Source organism: Durio zibethinus, unplaced genomic scaffold (genome assembly GCF_047325235.1).
Source record: "Durio zibethinus cultivar Kanyao isolate XHJ-2024 unplaced genomic scaffold, ASM4732523v1 HiC_scaffold_388, whole genome shotgun sequence".
NCBI classification, from domain to species: domain Eukaryota; kingdom Viridiplantae; phylum Streptophyta; class Magnoliopsida; order Malvales; family Malvaceae; genus Durio; species Durio zibethinus.
Genome location: NW_028323011.1, coordinates 57,501 through 65,000, shown reverse-complemented (window position 1 = coordinate 65,000; position 7,500 = coordinate 57,501).

Sequence of the window (7,500 nt, the reverse complement as noted above, 5' to 3'; positions counted from 1 at the left end):
ACCAGGGCCCAGCGTGTGCCGATGGTGGTCGAGGCAACCGCCCGCACCAGGGCCCAGCGTGTGCCGATGGTGGTCGAGGCAAGCGCCCGCACCAGGGCCCAGCGTGTGCCGATGGTGGTCGAGGCAAGCGCCCTCACCAAGGCCGAGCGTGTGCCGATGGTGGTCGAGGCAAGCGCCCGCACCAAGGCCGAGCGTGTGCCGATGGTGGTCGAGGCAAGCGCCCGCACCAGGGCGCAGCGTGTGCCGATGGTGGTCGAGGCAAGCGCCCTCACCAAGGCCGAGCGTGTGCCGATGGTGGTCGAGGCAACCGGCCGCACCAAGGGCCGGCGTGTGCCGATGGTGTTCGAGGCAACCGCCCGCACCAGGGCCCAGCGTGTGCCGATGGTGGTCGAGCCAGGAGCCCGCACCAAGGGCCGGCTTGTGTCGATGGTGTTCGGGGCAACCGCCCGTACCAGGGCCCAGCGTGTGCCGATGGTGCTGGGGGCAAGCGCCCGCACCAGGGCCCAGCGTGTGGCGATGGTGCTGGGGGCAAGTGTCACGGGCTCCGACCTTAGACTCAGAAACCGTGCGGCCTTAGGCTTGGAATCTCGTCCTTGATGCCTAAGTCAGCCTAAAACACAAGCGTGCGGGCACTAGAACAAAGGGAAGGGCTGATTACGCAAGTTAAAGAGAAACAGGACAGAAAAACAGAATTCTGGAAATGCTCTTGTATTCACTGAAACAGAAGTGTTTGATGGTGTACAAATGAGGGTGGAGCAGCCCTCTATTTATAGTTGAGGCTCCAGCTACAACTTAATGGCAAATCCCTAAAATAAAGGCTACAATCATGGGATTACATTTAATCAAGATGCTGGTTCCTGATTTTCAGGGTCAACCAAATCTGCCAGGATGCTGATGCTGATCCTGCCTGGTTCCAGAAGCTTCCCTTGCGTATCCAGCACCTCGGGGCCTTCTGGATGTGGTGCGGGCAGCCCAAATGCCAGGCCTTGGTCTCATGAGTTGGCCTGCAAGATGGGCGGGCGTTTGGAGCTCGTTTGATAGGCTTTGCGCACTGATACCCGCCAGCACGCCTGGTCTGCGGGCCTTAGCTGCTGGCTCGCCTGCTGGTCTGGCTGATGTGCCTGGCGCGCCCGCCCAGGGCGTGACATTCTCCCCCACCTGATTGCGCAACGCCCTCGTTGCGTCTTCTGCATGGTACTGCCTGATCTGGTCCCCGAACTGCCATAAGTCCTCTGCTGGTTCCCAGCTCGCCTCACTGTCTGGAAGTCCCTTCCAGCGCACCAAGTACTCATGTCTTGGTTGATAGTTCTTCCGTCTCACTTCCCGGTCAGCCATAATGCTGTGGACCTCCTTCTCATATGAGGCCCTTGCTCCCAACGGTGCACGCTTTGACTCTGCCCTTCCTGGATCTCCCTCATCCTCATGGAACGGCTTGAGCATGCTCACATGGAACACCGGGTGTACCCTCGGCTTGGGTGGCATATCCAGCTTGTAGGCAACCTTGCCTACTCTCTTGACTACTCGGAAAGGTCCCTCATACCTCCGGACTAGGCCTTTGTGCAGCCCCCTGTGGCGCACAATGGGATGCAGCTTCACCAACACCAAGTCTCCAACCTGGAACTGCACATCCCGCCTCTTCTGGTCTGCCCACTTCTTCGACCTCTTGGCCGCCTTGTGTAGACAAACTCTGGCCAAGTCAGCTTGCTCCTGCCATGCCTTGGCAAACTTGTATGCTGCTGGATTCGGTCCTGTATAACCTGCAGCAATCGAACCGGGTGTTAGTGGTTGTTGCCCTGTCACAACCTCAAATGGGCTCTGGTTCGTTGCCTCGCTCCTTTGCAAGTTGTAGGAAAACTGCGCAATATCCAGTAGCTTTGGCCAGTCCCTTTGTGTGGCACTCACATAGTGCCTGAGGTAGACCTTCAGTAGTCCATTCACACGTTCTGTCTGCCCATCGGTCTGCGGATGCATGCTGGTGGAAAAGTTCAAGTCTGACCCCAACAGCTTGAACAACTCAGTCCAGAACCTGCCCGTGAAACGCCCGTCCCGATCACTAACAATGGTCCTCGGCACTCCCCAGTACTTCACCATGTTCTTCAGGAACAATCGAGCTGCCTCCTCGGCTGGGCACTCCTTGGTTGCTGGAATGAAGATCCCATATTTGGAAAACCTGTCCACCACTACCATGATGCTTCCAAACCCCTCTGTCTTGGGTAGACCGACTATAAAGTCCAGAGAAACACTCTCCCATGGTCGCTCTGGCACTGGCAATGGCTCCAAGAGACCCCCTGGTTTCTTGAGCTCCACCTTGTCCTGTTGGCACACAAGACAAGTCTTCACATAGGCCTCCACATCGTCCCTCATGTGCGGCCAGTAGTACCGGTCCTCGATCAGCGCCAAGGTGCGGCTCACTCCTGGGTGTCCAGCCCACCTTGAATCATGACACTCTTGCAAAACTTCCTTGCGGAGCTTCCCGTGCTGCGGCACAAACAGTCTACTGCCCCTGGTGTACAGCAACCCATCCTGCAACCAAAACCGCCTAGTCTTACCTTGCTGGGCGTACTCCATCAGAGCCTTGGCTGTAGGATCATGCGCAAGTCCCTCCTTGATGCGCGGCACCAGTGACCCCTCTGGTTGGCTAATGGCAGCAAGGTTAGCCTTCCTGCTCAGGGCGTCTGCCACTAGGTTCGCCCGTCCTGGCTTGTACTCCATCTGGAAATCAAATTCTGCAAGAAAATCTTGCCATCTCGCCTGCTTGGGGGACAGCTTCTTCTGCGTCTGGAAGTAGCTGGTCGCCACATTGTCCGTTCTCACCACGAACCTCGACCCCAACAGGTAATGGCGCCAAGTGCGCAAGCAGTGCACCACTGCAGTCATCTCCTTCTCTTGGACCGTGTACTTGCGTTCAGTCTCGTTCAGCTTCCTGCTCTCAAACGCGACTGGACGTCCCTCTTGCATCAACACGCCCCCTATGGCAAAGTCTGATGCATCCGTATGCACCTCATACGGTTTGGCATGGTCTGGCAAGGCCAAGACTGGCTCCTCGGTCACAGCCCGCTTCAACCTGTCAAAGGCTTCCTGGCACCCTGCGCTCCACTCCCATGCTCTCCCTTTCTTGAGCAAGTCAGTCAATGGTGTGGCTATTGCTGAGTGACCCTTAATGAAGCGCCTGTAGTAGTTAACCAGCCCAAGGAACGATCTCAACTCAGTGACCTTGGCTGGTGGTTGCCACTCCAGGATGGCGTCTATCTTGCCTTCATCCATGCGTATCCTGCCACCTCCCACTATGTGGCCCAGGAATGGGATCTCCTGCTGGGCGAATGAGCACTTCTCCCTCTTGACAAACAGCTTGTGCGCCCGCAACACCTCGAACACCTGTCTCAAGTGGTCTACATGCTCTCCCAAAGTCTGGCTGTAGATCACAATGTCATCCAAATAAACCACAACAAACCGATCAAGGAATGACTGAAGTACCTTGTTCATAAGGGTGCAGAATGTTGCTGGGGCATTCGTGAGTCCGAAAGGCATCACCAAGAACTCATACGAACCATACCGAGTGACACATGCTGTCTTTTGCTCATCTCCCTCTGCGATCCTGACTTGATAATAGCCTGACCTCAAATCCAGCTTGGTGAACCACCTTGCGCTCCCAAGTTGATCGAACAAGTCCGCAATGAGTGGGATGGGGTACTTGTTCTTAATGGTCAGCTTGTTCAAAGCCCGGTAGTCTATGCACAGCCGCAACGACCCATCATGCTTGCGCTGGAATAGAACCGGTGCACCATAGGGTGCTTTCGATGGCCTGATGAAGCCAGCATCAACTAACTCCTTGAGCTGCTTCCTCAACTCCTCCAACTCTGGTGGAGACATTCGGTAAGGGGCTCTGGCTGGTGGCTTGGCCTCGGACACCAGCTCGATCTTGTGGTCCACCTCCCTCTTAGGTGGTAGCTTGCTAGGCAGCTTTGCGGGCATCACATCACTAAAGGTCTTCAGCACCTTTAGCACCTCCAAGGGTGACTCGGTCTCCTTCTCCCTTGGCTCATCATATTTCAGGGCTGCCAAGAAGGTGTCTTCTTGTCTGCTTACCGCCTTGGCAAATTGGATGGCTGACACCACCCGTGACCCAACTCCAGACCCTCTCCTCAATGGTACTAGGCATTGGCACCGTGCATCCAAGATGCAAACACAATCGGCAAAAGGCACAAGGAGGGCGTTAATCCGAACAAGGAAATCCAACCCAATCACAAACTCATAGTCGTCAAGGGGTATTACCTCAATGGTCTCCTTGCCTTTCCAATCTCCAAGCTGCAACTCCACTCCCCGTGCTACTCCAATGGCTGGAACTTCCTTGGAGTTCACCGTCTTAATGGTACCAGTCCCTTTCTGCACCTTTAGTCTGAGCTTCCGGGCTCCATCACCTGAAATAAAAAGATGTGAGGCACCTGTGTCCACCAGTGCGCTCACCTTCTGACCCGCAACCATCAGATCCGCAAACATCAAGCCCTTTGGCTTGCGGCTCCCCTTACTCTGGACAGCATTGAGCACCAACGACCCAAGCTTTGCTGCCCCTGACTCTGGCTCCTCGTCAGACTCCTTGTCTACAGCAGCCAGCTTGCCCTTCTGCGGGCAATTGCGTGCTATGTGGCTCCCTCCACATAGGTAACATGCTAGTGGCTCTCGGTCCCCCTTTGCTTTCCACTTGCCTGCTGATGGCTTCCTCTCGCCATCCTTGGTTGAACGGTCTCGATCTCCATCCTTGGACTCCCGGTCACGGTCCTTCCCATTGGACTGCTTCTTCCGGTCCCTATCGTCCCTGCCCTTACCCTTGGGCTTGGTAGACTCGAACTTGTTCAGAGGCTTGAACTCTATCAATGCCTCGGCAGTGGTCATGGCTTTAGCCAAGTCATGAACTCCCCTCCTTTGTAGCTCATGCTTCACCCACGGCTTCAGCCCATCCATGAAAGCAAAGAATGCGTCCTTCTCGCCTAGATCCGAGATCTGTAGCATCAGTTCAGAGAATTTTTGAACATACTCTCTTATGTTCCCTTGCTGGCTCAACCTGCGCAACTTTGCCCGTGCCTCATCATCGGCATACTCCGGGTAAAATTGTTCTCTGAACTCTTTTTGGAACTCTGCCCAGGTTCCAATCTTGGCGTTCCCACGCCTGACATCATCACACCTGCGCCTCCACCACAATAAGGCTACATCAGTGAGATACATAGCAGCGGTGCTTACCTTTATCGCCTCGTCTTGCATGCCCATGGCCTGGAAATACTGCTCCATACCCCAAAGGTAATTGTCTACTTCCTTGGCCGCCCTAGTCCCCTTAAACTCCTTAGGCTTGGGGACATCCAATCTGGATCTGGACACTCCAGCAAACATGCCATTCCCAATGGCAGTCTTGCAAGTAACGAGCTCACTGGTAAGCTCCTCCATCCGCTGGCGCATGGCCTCCATGCCATGGCGCATGGCCTCCATGCCATCTCGCAAAGTCAGAACTTCCGCCTCCAAGGATTCATTCTTTCGGGTGATCTCATCCAGGCCATTGTTGAGAGCAGCTGCTAGCTCACTTTGGATCTCCTCCCCCATGGAGTCTAGCGATGCAATGTGAGTTTCTACTTCCTCCAGCTTCTCCCCCATGTCGCCTATGGTCACCTCCACCTTGGCCAGCCTACCGTCCATGGTAGACCAGATATCTCTAGAACAAGCTTTCTTGCCTCTTCCTCGCCCATGCTCCTGGGCCTCTGGTTGTTGGCTAGCAACGTCGCTTTGGGATGCCATCTCCTCAATCACGATCTAACCTGCACAACACAAACACGCAGAATCGAACTCGCTCTGATACCAACTGTCACGGGCTCCGACCTTAGACTCAGAAACCGTGCGGCCTTAGGCTTGGAATCTCGTCCTTGATGCCTAAGTCAGCCTAAAACACAAGCGTGCGGGCACTAGAACAAAGGGAAGGGCTGATTACGCAAGTTAAAGAGAAACAGGACAGAAAAACAGAATTCTGGAAATGCTCTTGTATTCACTGAAACAGAAGTGTTTGATGGTGTACAAATGAGGGTGGAGCAGCCCTCTATTTATAGTTGAGGCTCCAGCTACAACTTAATGGCAAATCCCTAAAATAAAGGCTACAATCATGGGATTACATTTAATCAAGATGCTGGTTCCTGATTTTCAGGGTCAACCAAATCTGCCAGGATGCTGATGCTGATCCTGCCTGGTTCCAGAAGCTTCCCTTGCATATCCAGCACCTCGGGCCCTTCTGGATGTGGTGCGGGCAGCCCAAATGCCAGGCCTTGGTCTCATGAGTTGGCCTGCAAGATGGGCGGGCGTTTGGAGCTCGTTTGATAGGCTTTGCGCACTGATACCCGCCAGCACGCCTGGTCTGCGGGCCTTAGCTGCTGGCTCGCCTGCTGGTCTGGCTGATGTGCCTGGCGCGCCCGCCCAGGGCGTGACACAAGCGCCCGCCCCAGGGCCCAGCGTGTGCCGATGGTTATCGGGGCAACCGGCCGCACCAGGGCCCAGGGTCTGCCGATGGTGCTCGAGGCAACCGCCCGCACCAAGGCTCAGCATGTGCCGATTGTGATCGAGGCAACAACCCACACCAGGGCCCAGCTTGTGCCGATGGCGGTCGAGGCAAGTGCCCGTACCGAAGGGCAGCCTATGCCGATGATGGTCGATGCATGTGCCATCACCATGCGTCATCATGTGCCATTGATGGTCGAGGCCTTGGCCGAAGTTCGATTTTGAGCCACGGTGCCCATGCTTGGCTCCAGCATGTGCTGGTGCCGCATTTTTTTCACTCGGGACAGCATCGCCGGAGCATCACCGGAGCATCGCCGGAGTACCGCCGGAGAACCTGACCGGCGGCATTGGGGTTCCGGCGATTGGGAGGGGGGCCGGGGGGGTGTGCGCACATGATGTGCGATGGGTGCTGGTACTTGGCCTTGTGTTGGCCCCCTATCCCTCATCAAACCTCTGAGAATTCACACCCCCTTAAAGAGCATTTGAGATTTTACAGGTTTGCTACCAGTAGCCGTTAAAGTGTCTGAAATGGGGACACTTTTTTCAAACGGTCACAAAATCTTCTCTACTTCGAGTTTTTAGCTGAATTTTTTTGTGCATGCCAACAAAAATAGAAGGATCATGCCTACAAAATTTGGGGCCAAAAATCCTTATAAAAAAATTTTAAAAAATCCCGAACCGCAAAAAGTTTCAAAAATCGTGAAAAATAAAAAACGAGTCATCTTCCAACGAAACTTCACGTGAAGGCTTAGGGGACCATTGTATGAATTTACAAGCCATAAAAATGGCATTGGCACGGCAGAAATTTGAAGATGTGCCTAAACCCACCAGGGCCCAGCGTGTGCCGATGGTGCTCGAGGCAACCGCCCGCACCAGGGCCCAGCGTGTGCCGATGGTGCTCGAGGCAAGCGCCCGCACCAGGGCCCAGCGTGTGCCGATGGTGGTCGAGGCAACCGCCCGCACCAGGGCCGA